Here is a 27,104-nt window from a genome sequence, read left to right as displayed (position 1 = left end):
TGCCTCTACTACAGTTCATCCTATCAGTGCATTTTCTGCATCTAGGAAGTGTTTTGAGCTTGGTGTTATTGGCCACATTGCTGCTGAATGCCAAAGAAAAAGAAACGCCCTGTTTATTCGCAGAAGGAGATGACGATATTGGAGAGGTTACTGAGGAACCACCTGACACTGTTCCAGATTTCCAACATGAAGCGTTATCAGTTTTTCCCGCTTCTAATGCACCACCATTGTAGTTTGTGGACAAACTCTTTCAACTTGGGGAGAGTGATGCGGACATCAGCATGGTCAAGCCCATGGGCCGCGAGCCCACTAGTTTAGTTATTTTATTTTAGTTGTTGACACATGTCGTGTTCCTATTGGTTTATAGTTTTTAGGATTAGTATAAATAATGGGTTGGTAATTAGGGTTCAGGGAGAGTTGTGTTATTAAGAATATTTCAGAGAGAAATAAAGATTTGTTTTAGTTTTAATTATTTTGTTTAATTCAAGAGTAGATTTGATAAATTGAAGCTTCCGCCAGTTTAATCTACATCAGATACACTACAAGATCATGAAAGCAACATTAATGAAGACTCCCTTCTGTCAAGATTGTCAACATCTAACGAGGTAACTGAGTTAATGAAGTAATATCACAGTTATAAGCACTTCTGTTATTGGTACTATACATTGCTCCACTGACTGAAGACATTGTTGAAGCTCAAGGCAGGACAGGGTGAAATCGTTGAGGATACTCTGTTTATACCTTTTGGGGGAACCAAGTAGTGGAATGCTTTCATTTTCAATTCTATGTGAGTGTAAATGGAAATTTCTCAACTTAATTAGTTTACTGTGTGTTCTTGACTCTGTTTAATTAGTTCGTGTTTTGCAATTTTTATACCCATTTTTGCATTTAAGAAAGCAAACTCGGGTAAGAAATTACAACCTAAGACATTATCTTTTCAGACAGGTACTTGCCTGGCAAAGGATCAATCCAATAAATAAAATCACTAACATTTTACCACACAAATTTCATGATAACTGGCTAATAAGATCTTCCCCGTATAACAAGTTAACAATTTCACCCAAAAAAAACAAGTTAACAATCATACAAAAGTTGAAGTCGCTAAATCTGAACTCAGATATATACGTCACTCAAACAGTATATAAGACACAGGCATAGCCCTAAGTTGTTTGAATAAAACCCAAACAGACCACAGACGAGATATCAAACACAGTACTGCAGTGTGGTTTATTAACATAAAGTGACAAATTATTATGCTCATACAGTACGAACAATTCAGAAGTATGATGACGGTAACTTCATGAAATGCTACAGAAAATGAGAAAACAATCAAGTAAATATTCTTCAGTATGCGGACTGCTATGTCACCTGACTGCCCATTAAGTATATATGTGTTTAAAGGGAGTGGAGAAGATCCAAAACTGCTTTCCTGGCTGGCATACTGGGAATAGCCCCCTTCACTTGAACACAGAGAGAAGCTGCTGCAGCTGCAACCACAAGAGAGTACCAAGTTAAAGTATGAAGTTTCAAAGACAAGAAGGCAGAAAATAAAGATAGAAAGGCCATGGTGCATACCAGCAAATTTCAGGCTCTCCATTCTAGACTTCCCTTCAACAAGTGCCACGGCGAAAGCTGCAGTAAAAGTATCACCAGCTCCAGTTGTATCAATAACTTTTGTGGCCGATATGATGGGTAATTGGCTCTTCTCCTTTAACAAATAAGGCTGAGCCTTTTGACCCCAGTTTGACAAGGACTTGCTTCACACCCTGAAATGAATATTAATTGCAGATATTATTATTAAACCAGTAAAAGATGCTTCACTAATACTGTATCACATTTCAATTCTAGCGAAAACTTGTGGTGAAACCGGACAAAAATAACTATTCTACGAATGATAGCACACGTTCCAGTATGGCGTTAAAAGCTGGAGAGATATGTTAAATCACAATCAAGGGGAGCTATCATTCCCAAAATATGTTGGGAGCTCAATATCAAATATGATTTCCATAGAAAAAAATATGTTAACTTGTGCATCAGACCACATCTTGCCTGATGTGGTCTGACATCCCTGACATTAGTTCTACTTGCTTTCTCAAGCCCTAACATGGTTCATGCAAGATGTACAAACCAAAACAGTAACTCGGTCTGTTCTACCAACAATTTCTTAAAGATTGAATAACTCACCATTTCATAGCATTTCACTACAGCTTGACAAATCTGTTCAAAACTTTCTGTCCTCATTCCAGTCAAACGTGCTAGTTCAGTTTCATTGGGGCTAAAAATATCCACACAGCGTAGTAGTTCGACTGGGATCAACCCCTCCATTCCCCCAGCATCAAGAATTACTGGAACATTTGCACTCCTAGCAGCCTGAAAGATGTTCAATTTTCAACATTTCATTGAACGATGCATGGAACTAGCAAAATAACTTGTCACTATGACACTATGACACTATGTACATTCAAAATAATCTTTGTAACATGAAAACTGTAAACCTCAGAAAATTTCAAGCAACATAATCATTTTATGAACTAATAAATAACTTCGCTTTATACAAGCCTTGCTCAAAGCTCAAAAGCTTCTCAAGTTACTGGTACTCAACTTGCTAAGGAACATACGCAGCCCATAACATCTCCACTGAGTGTTCCTTACCGGATTACCGTCCTTAGTCACAGTGAATTCTTGCTTAATCCATTTCAGGTGAATTAGAATCTACAACTACAACTTACCAAAGTAAATAAATAAATAAATAAAATCTCCATGTTACAAGAGGTATAACTGATGGCCATTTCTTGGGAATTTCTAAAAGTAATTCATCCTAATCTTTGAAAGGAGCTCAAGGTTCATGCAACTTAGATGTGGTCTGTCTGGATAAAGCTTCTTGCAACTAGTTTGGGCAGGTAGTCTGGCTATTCAATTTTCGCAAGTCAGGAGGTTCCAACTACTTCCAATATGCACTTCAAAATACATAGTTACATGTACACTGACAGTATAATTAACAAAAGGGCAGCCGAACAAACCAGGCACATGAATTAATTTTTTTTAAACCGTGGTTTAATTCGCCCGAAACACCTTCAAGCAAAAGATTATAAACAATCATGAAGTCCTCAATTTCACAACTTGTGATACTATTATTCTTCTTCCCCAATTTTAACTCTTCTGATGAATCAATAGCAGTTAACAAAAGAGCTCCCCAACAAACATTTGAAATTCACTACATTTACAAGTAAACAAGAAAATACATAATTTATACTAAAACTCATCCTTGTGATCCATGGTTTCATTCATCATTTACAAATAAATATATAAATAAACACAGCCCAAACAAAAGAACCTCAAGCCATTACCTTAGCAACTTGAATATTAACAGAATCAGGAATCTCTCTCTGAAGAAAAACAATACCAGCATTCCTAACAACATCCAAATCCCCATCCTTTAACTTCTCAGGCCAACAACTCATATTAGCACCACCAACAATAATAATAGAGTTCTGCCCATCAGACTGAAGCATAACAACAGCATGTCCAGTTGGCACATTAGAAACAACATTAAGACAATCTAAAACAACCCCACCATTTTCTAAAGCCTCAATAATCAATCTACCATGAGCATCTTCACCAACTTGTCCTATAAAAAAAGTTTGATAAGAAAGTTTACCACTACAAGTAGCTTGGTTAGCACCTTTACCACCAGCAAGAGTTTGGCCAGTTTTTGCTGACATGGTTTCTCCTTCTTTTGGTAATCTATCTATCTGCATTTGCTGAACCAACTACTACTACTGGTGGAGTGGTTATTGGTGTGGGGGTTTTAGAGGGGTTTATGGAAAATGTAAGAAAAGGGGATTTGGTTTGATTTAGTTTGATATGTTGTGGAATGAGGTTTAAGGATTTTGTTAGATATTGAGTGGAAATGGAATGCATGGTTTGTTGTTGTGATCGACAAAGTGCTGTGCTTTTCATGTTTCTTTTGCTTTGGAGTTTGGGAAGTGGAAAGTTTACTACTTTAGTTCACTGGGCTTTTGGATGAAGAAATATAAGGATTTAATTCAATTGTTAAAATCAAATGGTCAGCGAATAATTTATAGGGAAACTTCCGGAATTGACTTAATTTTTAGGACAACTGAACCCATTCAATACGGCAGAGATGATTTATTCCACTGACAGAAGTGGCCCCCACGCACCGTATGAAATACTCCTAATACCTTTCAAGATATTAATGTTTTGTTTTTAGAAAATGATATATTATTATACGAATTTACATATATACCCTTGAACATCTCCCACCTTCTTATCACATCTCTTTCTACTTAGTATATCAGAAGTTATTTTATTTCTCATATTCCTACGGTCCTACCCAAACAGGACGTCTCTTCTTCTCTCTCAACAACTTATACTCCTGAGTACAAAGTCACCAATGAAAACTCCCTTTGTTCCGGCCCAAATTCCTTTCCTTCTCTTTTCTCCTACTATATTGACCAAATTGTATTGAAAATGTTTGGGAGCTTCCCTATTGTCTTATATTTTAGTTTAGTTGTTGTGAAATGGAGTTCTCCCTTCTTGTATAGGAAATGTATGACAGAGTTTGTTTTTTCGTTTTAATCAAAGATATGGTTTTGTTAATCCTATTATAAATATATGGCAGAACAACGTAGTTTTTATCAGTACAAAAGTATACCCCAAAAAAAGAAAGATGTGAATGCGACGGTAGAACACGGTAGTTCTAGTTTTTATTTGTTGTACAAATGTATACCTGGGTAAGAACAAATATATGTATGTCCAAAACTCAATATCAAAAGGGAGAAGTCAAAATATGTAGTAGAGTATGATCTTGTCCATATATAAAGTACCAATATACAAACAAATCTAAGAAGCACCACGTGAGCAGCTTCAATAATTAGTACTGGAAAGCTATGATGTTGTTTAGAAAATGGTAATCTGAGCAGAGGCATCATAGATCAATTTATTTCCAAAGAATGCTTATAATGTCTCAATAGTATTGTATGTTGTTTTAGTTTGGAAAATAGATCACGTGGTAAAGAAAGATCTATATAAACGTTCAATTCGTGGCATACTCCAATTGACGACATGTTTTCTTCGTTTAGGTGATGTTAGTAGTGTAGGCAAAAGTACTTAATTAAGAAAGATTAATCTTAATTAAAGCAATTAAAAACAAAATCCAATAGCACGTAGTTTAGTTTGTCCATCCAAGGACTCAAGCACTGCATTTTTGTATTTTTTCACGGTCAACCCCGATTCTACCATTCCGTTCAACCCGGCAAGCAGGTCAAGCCACAGGCAAGCAAGTCTTTGGCCACCGTATTTCTTATCATGGCCCCAGTCCGGGTGAAATTGAGACGCTAATTTCGCAGTAGCTGATCTGCAAAAGCCAGTACGAAGACCCCGCAATTGTAAGAATCTGCCTGCTTTACACAGTCGGCGTATTTGATATTCCACTTTTTCCGGAGCTTCGATTGTGGTATACAGCCTTTGTCGAGCATTAAGAGGGCATACTGAAGCAGGGTACCGAGCTTTTCGAGGTGGGGTTTAGGATCGACAATAGGCTCCGCCAGCGAATCATATATCCAGCAAGTCCAAGTGGGGAAGTTGAAGACCACCAGTATCCAATGCATGTTTGAGATATTGAAGGCCATCATCATGCCCTTAGATCTGGTGACGTATGGGATGCGGGTGTTTGGCTGGAGTATATCTCTGAAGGTCATCTTTTGGTTCAATGAAAGGTTGGAAGCAAGGACATAAATCTTTTGTTCTGTAGTCAGGCTCGGATCGGTAAGGCTCACTTCAACAAAGATCAATGACTGACTCACGGTGACTGCATCAGTTGAAACAAAAGTTATTTGCATGGTCTAGAAAGCCTAGAAAAGTACGAGAAAAGAAGTGGGTTTCGGTCAAATAACCGGGATCAGTGTATCGGGGATGACAGTGTAGGACTGCGACGAATCACGTGTTCTAAGTACATCATCAGAGTTGGCAAGTCTGTTATGGGCCCTGTCAAGAAGCGCCATGTAGAGCGAAATGACCTTGGTTACAAAAAGAAAGAACGAATTTATCAATAAGACGAAACGAGTTGCGTACTAAGTTGGGTAAGTTCAGAGCAGCAGTTGACATACCTCATCATTTAGCCACTGATTAGGGCTAAGCAAGTGGTATGTGCTCATGCTTAAGTCCAAACCCCGACCATAAAACCTAAGCTTTACAGAGTTAGAAACACCGGACTTTAATAGGTCGCGTTCATGGTACCACCAATACAACTGTGCAAGGTATTTTGGATCAATGCAAAATGCGGGCTCCAAAGGCATATTTCTCCTGGTAACAATGGAGGAATTCCTCTTTATTAATGGCCCACCCACAATCATGTGTTCCAGAAGCCTCTGATCACATAATTCGACAGCTTGCTCCTCCAGATCACTGAATTTATTCCACCGATTCAACTGAGCAATTCCCCGAGCAATGTGACTAGAACTCCGAGAGCAACTCACAGTACCATGATTGACAATTTCTTCCTGACCCAGAACTTTCCCATCGGTAACCTAAGAAAAAATCAAAATCGTAAGAGATAGTAAGTATCTTGTCTCGACAGGGGAACAATAACAATATGATATGTGACACTTTAATATATTTTGAAGATCTCCCCATAGTCATTACCAATGGAGTTTTAATCCCACAAGCCACCTGCATAAATTATGGTTAGAAGTCAGAAGGGAACCCAAAAATGTCTTAGAATTGCCACATAATGTACTACATAGTGTTTAGTACATATTTAAACAACCTTGTCAGCCTGTTCCACCTTTGTAGCAACAGTTGGTCCAATTTGGACTTCAGATATTCGACCCTTCACATCAGCAGTTTTTTCAACATCATTTTTAAAAGCTAAACCATTGACATCAACAGTTTTATCTGCCGCATCAAAGTCCAAACCCCGACCACCTTGGCACCGACAGTACTCTTCCTCAGTAATCCCACACTCTAACAAGTCCTTTTCTATTATTTTCCTAATATATGTTCGCCTTTTCGATGCAAAGACAGGCGGCAAATTTTGGAGTAGGCAGTATGCAAAGGCAAGGGTGAACGCCCCACAACTATTGTCGTCGTCCTATTTGGCGCATTTTGCAAGCTCCAGATTCCACTGACTACCCAATTTGGCCATGTGTATACATCCACTATCCAGGCTCAGAAGTGTGTAAGGAAGCACTGTCAACAACTTGGTTAAATGTTGTGTTGGGTCAAGAACCCAGTTGCACCATCCTTGGGTTTCTCCAATGAGTCGTAGATTTGAACACCCCACCTGACAAAGTTAACGACGATGAGGATCCAATGCACTCCTTCAACATTCATCGTCATCATCAACCCATGACAGTTTCTCAAGTCTGGCCCCGAATTGTCAAGCCGAACCAGTCCGATGATACGAGTCTTTAAATTACCTACAATTTGCAGTCTTGCTGCAGAAAGCTTATCTTCTATGGGCATCTTCTTGTCTTCTAAAACAGTGGCTAATCTATTGTACAAATCACACAAATAATGCTATCATTACAATAATAAAATTAAATAAATCATTATACTGAACAAATAAATCATTATAGAATAAATGATTAGAAACATGTGTGAAATTACCGAGAACCATGAATCGACAACTATGATGTACAAATTCTCCATTCCACCGGAGTGTGCTACTGACTCAGTAAGTACATGTAGGAGTCTAGTACCTAGAACCTAAAAAACAAGAATAAATAATCAACAAGTATATGCACATGAAGTACTTTTAATAGACAGAGACATACCACATCATTAAGCCATCCTCCCCCAAACAGTCCATAAAAGTTGTTGATGTCAATTTGAAACTCACTATCATACCGTCTAACAATTTTAGAGTGACTGGTTTCATCATTGTCATGCTTATTCCAGTAATACGGCACTTATACATACGAGGTATGCAATTCCGTCAAGTCATCTCCAACACTTTTCCGACTAGCAACACCAGGAGCTCTTTTTAGCAATCCCACCCCCTTATTGAAAACACCAAGAATCAGATCATGGCAAATGTCAGCCACTTCCACCTTGAGTTGACTCCTCTTGTTTTCTAGGAAAATTCAGTGAGTTCGACCTCCGCCATATCATCATGCGCAAAGATGCGGGGACATAATTGTGTCCATCTTCTTCGTCATCAACCATGATGCAATCTTCCTCCATATTCTCTGACAACAACAAATTCTCAAAAAGTTCAATACCACGATCATCCACAACAGATGTCTCAGAAGTATCCTATGCCAAAAATGGAAGAAGTCAAAAAGCATATATGATATCTCACAGAATGGACATAATGTCCCACTAAAATAGCAACCTTTCCATCCACATTTAGATGATAACTTATAGTGATTTGGGAGTTACGTAAAAAAAGAATAATATACCTTGACTGCAGTTTCCCCTTCTAAAGGAGCAGTTGGAGCAATTAGAATTTCAGAAATAGGGTTCCCACGAACACAGTTTTGTTCAAATCAGCACCTTCCATAGCATCAGCACCACCACCCTGAACACTCACAGCAGGCATAGTGCATCTTTCTTCGGCTTGCATCCCCAATTCCTTCAAAATAGTAGCCTAAATAAACATAATAATAACCTATAGACACGACAATATTTTTAAAAAAATAATTAATAGTGAAGCACAAGCATCGATATTACCATATTAAATGCAAAATCATCAGTGTATTATTCATTAGGATCAAATTCTAGTTCCCCATCTTCTAAGTTGTCCTCACAAATTGGAACTAATTCAACTTCACCATCACTTGGAGTCACACAAACAACCTAAATAAACAAACTTTATATAAGCTCAGAAAGTAGATATGATGTCTCAAAGAAGCCACATAAAGTCCCACTCATATACAAAGCATTTAATCTCCACTAAGAAGCTAAATAAGTCATAGGGACACATTTAAATTTCAATTACCTTGGACGCACTTACGACATCCACAACCAAAATTCGTGCAATTTCATTACATAAATTTTCCTCTAGATGAGTCTATTCCCCATTGATACCCGCTGTCTCAATCTCAGGAAGCGTCTTCTCATTACCCACTGCCTCTATTTGCAATTGCTGATTCCTTGACACATACGATTAGTAGATGATAAGAGCCCAAAACTGTAGTTTTAACCCTGTAACAGTCATACTTTTAGACCAATTATGTGAGTAATAATTAAGAGTTAACACTGATTACGTGTTTTTATGCATTTCAGGTTTCAAAGTCCATTATGTGCATAAATGTGCCACTTTAGCGAGATAAAGGAGCAAAGGTCGGTTACTAAGGAGTTCCGTGATTACAGGCCTAGATTCAAGAAGACAAAGCCTTCCTAAAGTCCGGTCAAAAGCTGAAAAGTCGACACGGGCAGAAACAGCACACAAGTCAGCAGAACTTCCGAAGGCCGTATCTTTGGACTCAGACCTCGGAATGGGGCCTACCTTATGTCAAAACGACCGGCTCAGAAAGAGCTTTCCAATGGTCCAAGCTCTGACCCAATCAGAGGAGCAAAAGTGGACGAAAAGTCTGTTGAAGCCAACTGCAGCTGAAGAGGCCTTTTTGGACTGAAAGAATTGGGTTTTGGGCCTGATTCTCTGGCCCAAAACATGGCTCCAAGCCCATGCACGATTTTTGGATCTGAAAGTATAAAAACCCAAGCTTAGCTCTTGGTTAATGGTAGCTAGTTAGACCTAAATAAATATATAGAATTCTAGATCTAGTTTTCATTTTAATTAAATTAAGTTTAAGTTCATTTTCAATTCTTGTTTTAGATTAAGTATTTGAACCATTGTTCTTGATTGATTAGATAAATAAATTAGTTATTTTGTCAATTTCGAATTGTGTATTTCAATCTATTAGATCTAGTTTTAATTATTGTTGGTTACCATTTCTTAGTTGTTAATTAGATTTTAATTATTGTTTAATTTAGATTAGTAAATTTCAATTCTTTATATCATGTTTAGTTTAAATTTAATCGGGAATGATTGCAGAATGATTCAAGGCTAAAACCTCCATTAGAGGGGTTGATGAAGCCTTGATGAAAACTTAGTGGTATAGTGTAGAAACATTGTAGAATCTATTCCAATCTAGAAGGTCGTGATTTGCCATGAGAATGGGTGGACCACCTCACATGCTAGTTATTACTCGGTAGAAATGCCATGAACACTAGGGATTAGAACTCAAATTTCTTGCCGTAAGAACGTGAGAGTCGAGATACAAGAATCTATACTAGGTTATTAAGTTGGATTCGAGGTGGATTCAATTCCCCTCTAATCTTTTATCTAGATTCAAAAATAATCATATTTCCATAGCATTCGTAGTTAAATTCGACATAGTTTATTTCATATTGATTCGTAGTATAACATACCTTCGTAAAGCTCTCATTGACTTAAGACTGACTAATTAGATTAGAAAACATTCATGCTAGAGCACTAGGAGTGGAATGAATTCGTTACTCCACTCTATCTCGATAGAATTGAGAGTAGAAACTTTGATAAATAAAGATCATAAAATAGTTTTAGTTTTACTTGCGTTTTGAGTTCATCGTTCATTTTGCTAGGTAAGACTATATCATTTTTTATGTTTATCAAATGGCGCCGCTGCCATCTTAGTTGCACTTTAGGATTGTTTTCATAGTAGAATTAGTCATTTTTAAGTCCCATTAAACCCACCCACCCTTGTTTGATTCATACTGTGGTTATCCGTTGCAGCGTTGCTGAAAAAGTTCCAAGAAAAATATACACTCGAAGCGACCGGCGCTTATAAGGAGAGCGCCGCTCTATAGTCCGGAACACGAGCGACCCCGCCTCAGACCGAGCGACGACCGCCAGATTTTATCGACCACGAAAGTGCGATCACGCTTCTATGTGGCGCTCCGCGCCTCAAAGAAAAATTTCCGGATTTCAACAGGTTTGTTTCAAACTTCGATTTTTTAGTTTTTCAGTGTTCTAACTTGTTATTTACACTGAACACGCGTAAACAAGACGCTATTCATAAGCAAAGCAAGGACGCTATCAGGTATTCCTTTCTTCCATACCTCGCATCTCCAGTTAGAGGTTCATACTAATATATCAAGATTGTTGGATTGTTGTCGTGTTTAGACTTAGACTTGCATGAGATTAAGGTCTGGTCGGAGAAAAACACCGAACGTAATTAAACATCAACAAAGAAACATATCAAGTATACCAATCACTACACCTCTAACTGCTATCCCACCAACCATACCTGACATAATGGCGGAAGAAAGAGAGGCTCCTCTCTCCGACTTCTACAAAGCTTTGAGCGATAGCCCTAAATCTTGCATCGTTCTAGCAGACCCAGTGGGGGATTTTCGAATCCCCCCAAACATATTTAATTTGTTACCCGTTTTCCATGGTTTAGGCCATGAAAAACCTTACCAACACATGCGTAGGATTGAACAAGTCCTTACAACATTCCATCATCCTACGGTTGGTGCGGAACAAATTAAACTGAGGGTATTTCCCTTCACCTTAGCCGATAAGGCAGCGTCTTGGTTAACGCCCAAGTCCTTTAACTCATGGACTCGTGGGCTAAACTTGTTCAAATTGTTTATGGAACATTTTTACCCACCCCTAAAGACGGATGAGATGCTTTCCAAGATTCATTTTTTCCGACAAAATCCTCATGAATCATTTTTTTCGAGGCTTGGAATCGCTTTCACCGATTTGCTTATTGAGTGTCCACACCATAACCTAGCAAAAGACACGTTAGTTCGCGTTGCCTTTTCAAAAGGACTACAACATCACCATAAAGAAGTCCTGACATAATGAATGGGGGTAGTTTCCTAAGTAAAGGAGCCTCGAAGCTTACAAATTTTTAGAAGAACAAACTAAACGCTAATAACAATTAGGGGGAGTGATGATATCCCCCGCCTCGCTAGTTCTTCTTCAACAGCTTAAGGTCACGGTATGTTTGAGATGAAACCCGATCCAGAACTTAAAAATTTAATCGAATTTCTAACTAAAAAGGTAGAGGCTATTTCTATTCAACAAAAGCCTATCCCCGTCATGAATGTTAACTCCAACCCATGTAATGTCTGTTTGAATCCTGAGCACCCTGACGCCCATTGTCCTCTCGCCTATGAACAACAACAATTAGAGCAAGATAATGTTTACTCCATTAATAACTATCCTATTCCTAATGCCCCATGGAGACAACATCCCAACTTTAGTTGGCGAAACAATCAACAAGTTACACCTCCAATGTTTAATAACCAAAATGTTAGGCAAGCTAACAACTATAATCAAGCTCCACCTAGGCAAGGACAGGGACAAGGTCAAGGAAATTATAATAATTATAACAACCAAGCGCAACCACGACAAGGTGTAGCACAAGGTCAGAATAATTATAATAATTATAATACCAATAGAGGTATCGTTCCGGTTAACAATAGTAACTATCACATCCCACCTATTAATAATCAACGTGAGATAGTTCCAGTCGCACCACCTGTGACTACTACACCTACACAACCGGACCGAATCGACGCCTTTATACAGGTTACCCAACAACTTTTCCAATCAATGACTCAATCAACAGATCTTACAATCCATAAATCAGGGCATACAACAGTTAGCCCAAGAGAAAGCCCAACCAAAAGGCGTGTTTCCAGGACAAGCTATACCAAACCCTAAAACAACAAACACAGCCTTTGAGGTAAACGGTAATACTAGTACGGAAACAACAATAGTAGGTCACCTGAATGCCATCACCACTCTCCGCTCGAAGAGTGGTTGATAACAAAGTAACTATGCCTATAGTTACCCCATCAAGACTCCTACACCGGATATCGAACTAGATACCGGAAGTAGAAATCAAGAGCCTACCACCGTAGAGGTACCGGTTAAACAACAAACTAAGAAACAAAGCCAAAATAACATATCAAGTCGAGCCATACGCTAAATATAGATTTAAACCACCATTCACTCGGTTAGCCATGCTAACTGTGGATACAAACTTTGAGAGGAGATTAGGAACGTTTTCAAGAATCTAACGATAAACCTTCCTTTTCTCGAAGCTATTAAAAGCTCTCTAACCACGCTTAAGTTTCTTAAAGAGTTGCGGCACTACTAAGCGTAAGACCAACATACCTAAAGACGCTTTTAACCTAACATTTCCCAACTTTATCCGAAAATAATGGAATTGTTAAATACAAGGACCCCGGTCGCCCTATCGTAAAATGCACCTTAGAGATTCCCACACGACGACCGCTTTATTAGACTGGGCGAAAGTGTTAACTTACTCCCCGTGATACTTGTATAAACAAATAGGTTCACAGGAAATGCAACCTACAAAAATAACGCTGCAATTAGCGGATAGGTCAATTAAGTATCCTAAGGGTGTAGTGGAAAATGTGCTTGTTAAGGTCAGAATTTCTACTATCCCGCTGATTTTGTTATCCTCGATACGTAAGTCGCTAATGACTCAGATCGATCATCTTAGGACTCTTCTTAGCAACCGCCAACGACTTATAAATTGCCGCTGATGGTAAGATGTCCTTATCTTTTGGCCATCTTACCGAGGTAAATGTTTTAAAATGATGAAATAGTTACCGTGATCCGCCTATAGATGGGGAGGTTAGCATGATCGAGAGTTTAGCTCAAGATTATTTTATCAACACGCTTCCCCGAGAATAATATGTACAAATTCCTTTCTTTTTGAAAGTCAGATTTTGTAAATGACTCCTACTTAGAGGAAGTCAACACCATCCTTGAGTCCACACAGTTGTAGACCTCCTCGGTTGTTCAAGATATTGAGTATGAAGACTTGCTACCTAAGCAAGTATTCATTATGCAAAATGAGGACCCAAATTTAAACATCTATTGATTTTCCTTCCACCCCGGCTTAAACCCCTTCCCCGAGAGTTAAAATATATTCAACTCGATCCGATGGTAGTCATCCCGTAATTATATCTTCAAGTTATCTAAGATCAAGAGACAAGTTTAATCCGGGTGATTAAGGAACATCGGTCTGCGATTGGTTGGTCCCTAGTCGACATTAAGGGGAATTGACCCAAATGTTTGCACTCATCGTGATCCATTTGAGGATAACGCGAAAGACTTTCGCGAACCTCGGCCGCTTTGAACCCCGCAATGAAAGAGGTGGTTAGGGAAGAAGTCTTACGATTACTGACGCGGGTATCATATACCCAATCTCCTCGATAGCAAATGGGTCAGCCCCATTCATGTAGTTCCTAAGAAATCGGAGTTACCATGGTACGAACGGAATGGTGACTATGTTGTCACACAAGGTCCTATGCAATGGAGGATCTCAGATTGATTACGCACGGTTAAATGCTATGACACTTAAAGGATCACTTCCCTTTACCTTTTATAGATCAAATGCTCGAACGCCTAGCCGGGTCATGCTTTTATTATTTTCTGGATGGCTACCGTGCTATTTTCAGATTATTATTGATATTGATGACCAAGAAAAGACTACCTTCACATGTCCCTTCGAACGATGCCTATAAACGAAACGCCTTTTGGCCTTTGTAATGCTCCCCGTACCTTCCAAATGTGTATGCTTCATATATTTAGTGACATGGTAGAGTGCTTTATGGAAGTTTTCAATGATGATTTTTCTATCTATGGAGACTCCTTCACAGACTATTTGTCTAACCCGCCTAAGGTTTTGACACGGTGTGAAGAAAAGAGCCTCGTTTTAAACCGGGAAAAGTGTCAATTCATGGTGAAAAGGGCATAGTACTAGGTCACATCGATCTAGTGACGCATCAAGTAGATAAAGCCAAACTAGATAAGATAGCAACCCTACCTAAACCACTTAACCGCCCGTGATATTAGAGCCTTTCTAGGCCATACGTGTTTTATAGGCGGTTTATTAAAGACTTCTAAAATAGCTAGGCCTTTAACTAATCTGCTTTTGAAAGATGCAATCTTTGATTTTAATTTAAATCGACGCAGGCTTTTGAAACTTTAAAAGCCGCTCTAACCTCGCACCAATTATACCTCCGATTGGTCTAAACCTTTCAACTCATGTGATGCTAGTGACTATGCAGTTGGTGCAGTCTTTGGGACAAAAACTAGATAATAAGTCCACTGCTATTTATTATGCTAGTAAAACCTTAAACGATGCTCAACGGAATTATTCAACTACCTAAAAAGAATTTTAGTGTCATTTATGCCTTAGATAAGTTTCGCCCTTATTTGGTTGGTTCTAAAACTTTAGTTTACACGACCATGCAGTTTCTTTAAGTACCTTCTTGCAAAGAAGGATGCTAAGCAGAGATTAACCGATGGATCCTTCTCCCGCAAGAGTTCACATTAGAAATAAAGGACAAAAAGAGGGTCAAAAACGAAGTTGCCGCACCACTTATCTAAACTCACAAACGATTTATCGATCGATTCGAGTCCATACCGGACTCTTTTCCTTATGAGCATCTCAGATGCCATTTTTCAGCACCATGGTATGCTAAGATTGTCAATTATTTAGCCGCTGATGTTATGCCTTATAATTGGTCAAGAAATGAACGTGAAGAAGTTCTTGGCGAGTTAAGTTATACCACCGATGAGCCCTATCTTTTAAGTATTGTGCGGATCAGATTATTCGCCGCTGTATTCCCCAATTGGGAATACAATGAAGTTCTATCGCTCTGCCATGACAAAGAGTGTGGTGGCCATTTTAGTGGGATGAAACAGCCGCCAAAGTTCTTCAATGTGGATTTTATTGGCCTACCCTTTTAAGGATGCCCAAGTGCATTGCAAGACGCGGTATTCGTTGCCAACAACTTGGGCTTAATCACCAAACGTAATATGATGCCATTAAATCCAATCTTAATAGTAGAAATTTTTGACGCTTGGGGCATTGATTTCATGGGTCCTTTCCCAGTTTCCCACGGTTTCATTTTATATTCTAGTTGCCGTGGACTACATGTCTAAATGGATAGAGGCCCTAGCTTCTTGTCGTGAAAGCAATGACCATAAGACCGTTGTATTTTTTATTAAAGAATATATTTTTGGTCGGTTTGGCATTCCTAAAGCCATCATTAGTGATGGTGGAACACATTTTGCAACAGAGTTGTTGTATCCCAGTGAAAAAAGTATGGAGTTACACAAAGTAGTAACGATTTTAGAAATCAAATAATATGAATATTAGTCAAGAGGAAGTCAATTAGCGCGCCAAAATTGAATGACGTCCCCTTGAAGACTTGTATTGAAACCATGCCCGACGATCTCGCCGAAGGATTATAGTTAACATGAATTGTTCATGATAAGCATTTTTGCGCCAAAAGAGTTTGTAGTCGGTCAAAAGGTCTTGCTTTACAACTCAAGCCTACATGTTTTCGGGCAAACTAAAACCCGTACAAGTCCGCCCTTTTCAGTTATCGAAGTCACCACGGGCAATCATCACCTTGGTAAACAAAATGACAAGAGTACTTTTCAAGTTAATGGTCAACGGTTAAAACATTTGCATGAACTTGCCCTCGATGTAGAAGAAGTCTTTTACAGACCGTTTATGAGGACCCGACCCTTGTCATTTGGTGTACTTAACGATAAGTGCACCATTCAGGTAATCGGACCCTCCCATGGAGTGGTGGTGTGGTACGGATCCTAAGCCCACGCCCACATAATTCACGTTTTTCCACTTTTGCATGTTTTTCGGTTTTGAGTCATGTTTCTTTCATGGGGCGAATTATGTATTTATTGTTTTCGCTTTTCTTATATTAAACCAATAAAAAAATAAAATAAAATTAAAATTAAAATTTTAAAATCATAAAATAGCAATTCTGAACAAGTCTTGGGAATCGACACCAATTTTGAACAAATTTTGGGTTTAAAAATTTGTTTGGGCAATTGGTCTTCCATCCGGATTGCTTCTAACTTTCATTGGTGTTGCTTAGGCCCATTACTTGTAGTTCATGGGGTTGACGCAATCTAAACTTAGATTTCCTTGCCGTTCGCGAACTTCACGTCGACGCCGGCAGCATTTTTATACGTCACCATGGTTGTAATTGAGTGTTTTATGGATCATTGATTGAAATTTTCATCGATCATTTCCATAACTCATTCACCAAAATCGGGACCGCAGTGAAGCGGCAAATTGAATTTGAAATTCGCGAAAAATCGAAAATTCGAATTCAAATTCTTGGGCTTCAAATCCTTCCTTCTTCCAAATCGCACATTGTTTCCCTTTTGAATCCCTTGGTTCAATGTAAATCAAACTTAGAAAACAAAAATTAAAAAATATAGTGAGAGAAGAAACCCTAACTACAAAACCTCAATAAAATAAAATCTACCTAAAATTTAAACCATCAATACCACCCAAACCAGAAAAGGGCCGCAGCCACCACGCCACAATGTTATTTTTAGTGTTTTTTCATTTTTCGCCACAAAGCCCACAAAACCATTACTGCTTTCAACAAAATTATCAATGGCGTTATTTATCGTAGAATTTTGCCTTTAACTTTTATTTATTTACGCCCGCCATTTACGACGCCGATGATTATAAGCAGGCATTGGACCGATCGTGGTACGATCGAGGAGTTCTATCACTGGCGATTTGGTAGAACAGTTTTCAAAAAGCGAGAATTGGAAGGAGAAAAAGATTACATAAAGTTAGCAGAACGAGGAGTAACGCAACGACAGTTGTCGAATCGTTAATTGAAAGCAACCTAGTAACAATTCAGAATCTCAAAGATATCGGAGTTTCGCTTTTGATGAAGAAGATATCGTCGGGAGGGAGGGCGAATATTATTGTCGCCAGGCCATCCCTCGAGAATTCAATCATCCGTGTATCGCCGGATTGGAGAACGCCCTCGAGAAAGACAAAGTCGATGATATCGCCTCGATATCACCCGACGTTCTTCAGATATTGCAAACAAAGAAGTATAATTTCTGTATCCCCATTTAATGTTTAATGTTTAATGTTTAATACGGGAAGAGCCAAACTCTTTCCACACTCCTCTAATCACATTAAACATTAAATCGAGGATACAGAAATTATACTTCTTTGTTTGCAATATCTAGAGAACGCGCGCATTCGCGCAGTCGATATCATCGACTTTGTCTTTCCCCGAGGACGTTCCTACCAATCCACCGAGCACACCCGCTAATTGGTTCTCGTGGTCGATCGGGCGGACGAATGAGATGTCGGATTGTATTCGCCTCCACGATAGTATCCTTCATCAAAGCGGAACTCCAAAGATATCGATTCCTGAATTGTCGCTACTAGGTTGCTTTCAAGCCGCATTCCTAACAGTTCAGCCAACAACCGCCTCGGCATTCCCTCCTCGCTCCTCGCTAACTTTATGAAAATCCTTTTCTCCTTCCAATTCTCGCTTTTATAAAACTGTTCTACCAAATCATAGTGATAGAACTCCTCGGCCGAAAGTACCACAACCGTCCAATGCCTCTTAATCATCTCCGCCGTAAAATGGCTAAACCGCCGTGAAGCAAATGTTGTTCCGCAAAATTCTACGTCGTAACGCCATTGAAATTTTGTTAGACAAGTAATGGTTTTGTAGACTGTGGGGGAGGCGAGTTTGAAGAAAACACTAAAAATAACATTGGTGGCGGTGGTGGCGGTGGTGGAGAATTTAATTGGTGGCTGTTTTTCGGAGTTGGGTTGGTGGTGGTGATGGTTTAGAGAAGATTTTAGGTAGATTTGATTTTATTGGTGTAGGTGTAGTTAGGTTTTCTTCTCTCTCACTATATTTTTTTTTAATTTTTGTTTTCTAAGTTTGATTTACATTGGAACCGGCGGGATTCAAAAGGGAAACAATGTGCGTGCGGTTTGGGAAGGAAGGAGACGCACAGTCGTGCGTGGGGTTTGGGCCCAAGCCCAATTTGAATTCCGGAATTTTCCGATTTTTTGCGCAATTTCAAATTCAATTTGCCGCTTCGTTACAGGCCCGATTTTGGTGAATGAGTTATGGAAATGATCAGTAGAGAATTTCCAATCCAATGATCCATAAAACACTCAATTACAACCATGGGTGACGTATAAGAGGGTGGAAAAATGCCTCGAAGTGCGTGTTTGACGTAAGTTCTGCGAACGAAGGAAATCTAAGTTTAGATTACGTCAACCCCAGTGAACTACAAGTAATGGGCCTAAGCAACACCAATGGAAAGTTAGAGCAATCCAGATGGAGAGACCAATTGCCCACCCCCAAACAAATTTTTAAACCCAAAATTTGTTCAAAACGTGGGTCGTTTAAAGTCAGATTCCCAAGACTTGTTGGATTGCTATTTCTATGATTTTAAAAATTTTAATTTTAATTTTATTTTATTTTAATTTTTATTAGTTTAATATAAGAAAAACGAAAAACAATAAATACATAATTCACCCCATAGAGGAACATGACTCAAAAACCGAGAAAACATGCAAAAGTGGAAAACGTGAATTATGTGAAGCGTGGGCTTAGGATCCGTACTTACAGCCACACACTCCATAGGAGGGTCCGTTACCTGAATGGTGCACTTATCAAGATATGGAAATGAAAGTAAGTACACCAAATGACAAGGGTCATCCTCATAGATGTGGTCCCGTAAAAGGACTTCTTCTACATCGGGACGGTTCATGCAAATGTTTTAACCGTTGACCATTAACTTGAAAAGTACTCTTTGTCATTTGGATTTACCAAGGTGATTGCCCCGTAAGGGGTGACTTCAAGAACCATAAAAGGGCCGCACCAACGGTTTTTAGTTTGCCCGGGAAAACATGTAGACGGAGTTGTAAAGCAAGACCTTTGACCGACTACAAACTCTTTGCGAAAATATGCTTATCATGAACACGCTTCATGTTAGTTTTATAATCCTTCGCGAGATCGCATTTAATCGCCACGGATTTCTTCAAGCTCATTCAATTGCAGCTTGCGCTTGACACCGCCTCATCAATATTGAAGTTAAGGCTTTTATAGCCCACGAGCACGGTGCTCTAATTCAACGGGCAAATGACATGGTTTCCCAAATACAAGTCTAAAGGGAGACATACCTATAGGAGTTTTGAAAGCAGTTCTATAAACCCATAAGGCATCCGATAGACTTTGACTAGTCTTTCATATCGTGGTTTACAGCTTGTTTCTAAAAATTTTTGATTTCCCTATTAGAAACTTCTACTTGTCCGCTAGTTTGTGGATGATAAGGAGTTGCTACTTTTGTGTGTAACTCCATACTTTTTCACTAGGGATACAACAACTCAAGGTAAAAATGTGTTCCACCATCACTAATGATGGCTTTAGGAATGCCAAACCGACAGAAAATATATTCTTTAATAAAAAATACAACGGTCTTATGGTCATTGCTACGGCAAGCTAGGGCCTCTATCCATTTAGACATGTAGTCCACGGCAACTAGAATATAAATGAAACCGTGGGAAACTGGGAAAGGACCCATGAAATCAATGCCCCAAACGTCAAAAATTTCTACTATTAAGATTGGATTTAATGGCATCATATTACGTTTGGTGATTCGCCCAAGTTGTTGGCAACGAATACACGTCTTGCAATGCACTTGGGCATCCTTAAAAAGGGTAGGCCAATAAAATCCACATTGAAGAACTTTAGCGGCTGTTTTCATCCCACTAAAATGGCCACCACACTCTTTGTCATGGCAGAACGATAACTTCATTGTATTCCCACCGGGAATACAACGACGAATAAACTGATCCGCACAATACTTTAAAAAGATAGGGCTCATCCCAAAGAGTATAACTTAACTCGCCAAGAACTTCTTACGCTCATTTCTTGACCAATTATAAGGCATAACATCAGCCGCTAAATAATTGACAATCTTAGCATACCATGGTGCTGAAAAAATGGCATACGATGCTCATATGAAAAGAGTCCCGTATGGACTCGTAATCACCGATCGCCGCTTATGAAGTTTAGATAAGTGGTCGGCAACTACGTTTTGACCCCCTCTTTTGTCCTTTTATTTCTAATGTGAACTCTTGCAGGAGAAGGATCCATCGATTAATCTCGCTAGCATCCTTCTTTGCAAGAAGGTACTTAAGGGTCGCATGGTCCGTAAACTAAAGTTTTAGAACCAACCAAATAAGGACTAAACTTATCTAAGGCATAAATGACAGCTAAGAATTCTTTTTCGGTAGTTGAATAATTCCGTTGAGCATCGTTTAAGGTTTTACTAGCATAATAAATAACAGTGGACTTATTATCTAGTTTTTGTCCCAAGATCGCACTAACCGTGATAGTCACTAGCATCACACATGAGTTCGAAAAGGTTTAGACCAATCGGAGAGGTCAGATAATTGGTGCAGAGGTTGCATGCTTTTAAAGTTTCAAAAAGCCCGACAGTTAAAATTAAAATCAAAGATTGCATCTTTCAAAAGTAGATTAGTTAAAGGCCTAGCTATTTTCGAGAAGTCTTTAATAAACCGCCTATAAAACCTCAGTATGGCCTAGAAAGGCTCTAATATCACGGACAAGTGCGGGTTTAGGTAGGGTTGCTATCTTATCTAGTTTGGCTTTATCTACTTCGATGCCATCACTAGATAATGATGTGACCTAGTACTATGCCCTTTTCACCATGAATTGACACTTTTCCCGCTTTAAAACGAGGCTCTTTTCTTCACACCGTGTCAAAACCTTAGACAAAGTGTTAGACAAATAGTCCGTGAAGGAGTCTCCATAGATAGAAAAATCATCATTGAAAACTTCCATAAAGCACTCTACCATGTCACTAAATATATGAAGCATATTTGGAAGGTACCAGAGCATTACAAAGGCCAAAAGGCATTCGCTTATAGGCATACGCTCCAAAGGGACATGTGAAGGTAGTCTTTTCTTGGTCATCAATATCAATAATAATCTGAAAATAGCCCGAGTAGCCATCCGAAAATAATAAAAAGCATGACCAGCTAGGCGCTCGAAAGCATTTGATCTATAAAAGGTAAAGTGGAAGTGATCCTTTCGCGGTCATAGCATTTAACCGCCTCAGAATCAATACGCATCCTCCATTGCATAGGACCTTGGTGACAACATAGTCACCATTCCCGCTACGCACTACCATGGTAACTCCGATTTCTTAGGAACTACATGAATGGGGTGACCCATTTGCTATCGAGATTGGGTATATGATACCGCGATCGAGTAATCGTAAGACTTCTTCCCTAACCACCCTTTCATTGCAGGGTTCGCGGCCGAGGTTGGCGAGAAGTCTTTATGCGTTATCCTCCAAATGGATAATGATGAGTGCAAACATTTGGGTCAATTCCCTTAATGTCAGCTAGGGACCAACCAATCGCAGACCGATGTTCCTTAATCACCCGGATTAAACTTGTCTCTTCAGTCTTAGATAACAGAGAAGATATAATTACCGGATGACTACCATCCGGATCGAAGTTGAATATATTTTAACTCTGGGGGAAGGGGTTTAAGCACTGGGGTGGAAGGAAAATCAATAGATGTTTTGTCGGGGGTCCTCATTTTGCATAATGAATACTTGCTTAGGTAGCAAGTCTTCATACTCAATATGCGGAGCAACCGAGAGGTCTACAACTGGTGTGGACTCAAGGATGGTGTTGACTTCCTCTAAGTAGGAGTCATTTACAAAATCTGACTTTCCAAAAGAAAGGAATTTGTACATATTATTCTCGGGAAACGTGTTGATAAAATAATCTTGAGCTAAACTCTCGATCATGCTAACCTCCCCATCTATAGACGGATCTGGTAACTATTTCATCATTTTAAAAACATTTACCTCGACTGTAAGATGGCCAAAAGATAAGGACATCTTACCATCGCGGCAATTTATAAGTGCGTTGGCAGTTGCTAAGAAGGGGCGTCCTAAGATGATCGGTACAGAGTCATTAGCGACTTCTGTATCGAGGATAACAAAATCAGCAGGATAGTAGAAATTCTGAACCTTAACAAGCACATTTTCCACTACACCCTTAGGATACTTAATTGACCTATCCGCTAATTGCAACGTTATTTTTGTAGGTTGCATTTCCTGTAGACCTATTTGTTTATACAAGTAATACGGGAGTAAGTTAACACCGCCCCGTGTCTAATAAAGCGGTCGTCGTGGTGGGAATCTCCTAAGGTGCATTTTACAAGAGGGAACCGTGGTCCTTGTATTTAACAATTCCATTATTTTCGGATAAAGTTGGGAAATGTTCAGTTAAAAAGGCGTCTTTAGGTATGTTGGTCTTACGCTTAGTAGTGCACAACTCTTTAAGAAACTTAGCGTGGTTAGAGAGCTTTTTAATAGCTTCGAGAAAAGGAAGGTTTATCGTTAGATTCTTGAAAACGTTCCTAATCTCCTCAAAGTTTGTATCCCTGGTTAGCATGGCTAACTTCTGAGTGAATGGTGGTTTCGCTCTATATTTAGCGTATGGCTCGACTTGATATGTTATTTTGGCTTTCTGTTTCTTAGTTTGTTGTTTAACTGGTACCTCTACAGTGGTAGGCTCTTCAGTTTCTACTTCGGTATCTAGTTCGATATCCGGTGTAGGGAGTACTGATGGGGTAACTATAGGCATAGTTACTTTGTTATCAACCACTCTTCCGTAATCGGAGAGTGGTGATGGCATTCAAAGTGACCTACTATTGTTGTTTCCGCACTAGTATTACCGTTTACCTCAAAGGTCGTGGTTTGTTGTTTTAGGGTTTGGTATAGCTTGTCCCGAAACACGCCTTTTGGTGGGCTTTCTCTTGGGCTAACTGTTGTATGCCCCGATTTATGGATTGTAAGATCCGTTGATTGAGTCATTGATTGGAAAAGTTGTTGGGTAACCTGTATAAAGCGCCGATTCGGTCGGTTGTGTAGGTGTAGTAGTCACGTGTGGTGACCGGAACTATCTCACGCTGATTATTAATAGGTGGGATGTGATAGTTACTATTGTTAACCGAACGATACCTTATTGGTATTATAATTATTATAATTATTCTGACCTTGTGCTACACCTTGTCGGTGGTTTGCGCTTTGGTTGTTATAATTATTATAATTTCCTTGACCTTGTCCCCCGCCTTGCCTAGGTGGAGCTTGATTATAGTTGTTAGCTTGCCTAACATTTTGGTTATTAAACACTGGAGGTGTAACTTGTTGATTGTTTTGCCAACTAAAGTTGGGATGTTGTCTCCATGGGGCATTAGGAATAGGATAGTTATTAATGGAGTAAACATTATCTTGCTCTAATTTTTGTTGTTCATAGGCGAGAGGACAATGGGCCGTGGTGCTCGTGGATTCAAACAGACATTACATGGGTTGGAGTTAACATTCATGACGGGGATAGGCTTTTGTTGAATAGAAATAGCCTCTACCTTTTTAGTTAGAAATTCGATTAAAATTTTAAGTTCGATCGGGTTTCATCTCAAACATACCGGGCGACCTTAATGTTGAAGAAGAACTAGCAGAGCGGGGATATCATCACTCCCCTAATTGTTATTAGGCGTTTAGTTTGTTCTTCTAAAAATTTGTAAGCTTCCGGAGGCTCCTTTACTTAGGAAACTACCCCATTCATTATGTCAAGGACTTCTTTATGGTGATGTTGAAGTCCTTTGAAAAGGCACGAACTAACGTGTCTTTTGCTAGGTTATGGTGTGGACACTCAATAAGCAAATCGGGTGAAACGATTCCAAGCCTTTAAAAAATGATTCATGAGGATTTTGTCAGAAAAAATGAATCTTGGAAAGCATCTCATCCGCCTTTAGGGGGGTAAAAATGTTCCATAAACAAATTGAACAAGTTTAGCCCACGAGTCCACAGAGTTAGGCGCTTTGGGCAGTTAACCAAGACGTGCCTTTATCGGCTAAGGTGAAGGGAAATACCCTCGGTTTAATTTGTTCCGCACCAACCGTAGGATGATGGAATGTTGTAAGGACTTGTTCAATCCTACGATGTGTTGGTAAGGTTTTTCATGGCCTAAACCATGGAAAACGGGTAACAAATTAAATATGTTTGGGGATTCAAAATCCCCAATCGGGTCCGCTAGAACGATGCAAGATTTAGGGCTATCGCCAAAGCTTTGTAGAAGTCGGAGAGAGGTCTCTCTTTCTTCCGCCATTATGTCGTATGGTTGGTGGGATAGCAGTTAGAGGTGTAGTGATTGGTATACTTGATATGTTTCTTTGTTGATGTTTAATTACGCTCGTGTTTTTCTCCCACCAGACCTTTAATCTCATGCAAGTCTAAGTCTAAACACGACAACAATCCAACAATCTTTGATATTAGTATGAACCTCTAACCGGAGATGCGAGGTATGGAAGAAAGGAATACCCGATAGCGCGCCCTTTGCTTTGCTTATGAATAGCGCCTTGTTTACGCTGCGTGTTAAGTGTAAATAACAAGTTAGAACACTGAAAAACTAAAAAATCAAGTTTGAAACAAACCCGTTGAAACCGGAAATTTTTGCCGAGGGCGTGCGCGCCACATATAGGGCGGTCGTCGCTCGTGGTCCAAGAAAATACGGGTGGGTCGCTGGCCGGGTCCGAGGGGGTGGTCGCTCGTGTTCCGATTATAGGGCGCAGCGCGCCTCCTTATAGGCGCCGGTCGTCTTCGGTGTATATTTTTATGAACTTTTTCAACGCTGCAACGGATAACCACAAAGATGAATCAAACAAGGGTGGGTGGGTTTAATGGGTTTAAAAAATGGGACTTAAAATGACTAATTTCTAAATAGTTGAAAACAATCGTTCATTTTAAAGTGCAACTAAGATGGCAGCGGTGCCATTTGATAAACATAAAAAATGATATAGTCTTACCTAGCAAAATGAACGATGAACTCAAAACGCAAGTAAAACTAAAACTATTTTATGATCTTTATTTATCAAAGTTTCTACTCTCAATTCTATCGAGATAGAGTGGAGTAACGAATTCATTCCACTCCTAGTGCTCTAGCATGAATGTTTTCTAATCTAATTAGTCAGTCTTAAGTCAATGAGAGCTTTACGAAGGTATGTTATACTACGAATCAATATGAAATAAACTATGTCGAATTTAACTACGAATGCTATGGAAATATGATTATTTTTGAATCTAGATAAAGGATTAGAGGGGAATTGAATCCACCTCGAATCCAACTTAATAACCTAGTATAGATTCTTGTATCTCGACTCTCACGTTCTTACGGCAAGAAATTTGAGTTCTAATCCCTAGTGTTCATGGCATTTCTACCGAGTACTAACTAGCATGTGAGGTGGTCCACCCATTCTCATGGCGAATCACGACCTTCTAGATTGGAATAGATTCTACAATGTTTCTACACTATACCACTAAGTTTTCATCAAGGCTTCATCACCCCTCTAATGGAGGTTTTAGCCTTGAATCATTCTGCAATCATTCCCGATTAAATTTAAACTAAACATGATATAAAGAATTGAAATTTACTAATCTAAATTAAACAATAATTAAAATCTAATTAACAACTAAGAAATGGTAACCAACAATAATTAAAACTAGATCTAATAGATTGAAATACACAATTCGAAATTGACAAAATAACTAATTTATTTATCTAATCAATCAAGAACAATGGTTCAAATACTTAATCTAAAACAAGAATTGAAAATGAACTTAAACTTAATTTAATTAAAATGAAAACTAGATCTAGAATTCTATATATTTATTTAGGTCTAACTAGCTACCATTAACCAAGAGCTAAGCTTGGGTTTTTATACTTTCAGATCCAAAAATCGTGCATGGGCTTGGAGCCATGTTTTGGGCCAGAGAATCAGGCCCAAAACCCAATTCTTTCAGTCCAAAAAGGCCTCTTCAGCTGCAGTTGGATTCAACAGACTTTTCGTCCACTTTTGCTCCTCTGATTGGGTCAGAGCTTGGACCATTGGAAAGCTCTTTCTGAGCCGGTCGTTTTGACATAAGGTAGGCCCCATTCCGAGGTCTGAGTCCAAAGATACAGCCTTCGGAAGTTCTACTGACTTGTGTGCTGTTTCTGCCCGTGTCGACTTTTCAGCTTTTGACCGGACTTTAGGAAGGCTTTGTCTTCTTGAATCTAGGCCTGTAATCACGGAACTCCTTAGTAACCGACCTTTGCTCCTTTATCTCGCTAAAGTGGCACATTTCTGCACATAATGGACTTTGAAACTTGAAATGCATAAAAACACGTAATCAGTGT

The 27,104-nt window shown here is 39.1% G+C and overlaps 1 pseudogene across 1 annotated transcript; it reads right to left on the bottom strand.

Moving 5' to 3' along the window:
* Positions 1 to 664: 664 nt before the first annotated feature.
* LOC147487547 (ribokinase-like) lies at positions 665 to 4,081 on the bottom strand (annotated as a pseudogene). The gene is made up of 4 exons (XR_015202932.1): positions 3,348 to 4,081; positions 2,185 to 2,370; positions 1,576 to 1,766; positions 665 to 1,487 (listed from the first exon to the last, which is right to left on the bottom strand). The product of XR_015202932.1 is annotated as a ribokinase-like (transcript).
* Between the last annotated feature and the right edge of the window lie 23,023 nt (positions 4,082 to 27,104).

This window comes from Coptis chinensis, chromosome 7, assembly GCF_015680905.1.
Source record: "Coptis chinensis isolate HL-2020 chromosome 7, ASM1568090v1, whole genome shotgun sequence".
Lineage (NCBI taxonomy): Eukaryota > Viridiplantae > Streptophyta > Magnoliopsida > Ranunculales > Ranunculaceae > Coptis > Coptis chinensis.
This window is presented reverse-complemented; position numbering and strand designations above follow the sequence as displayed.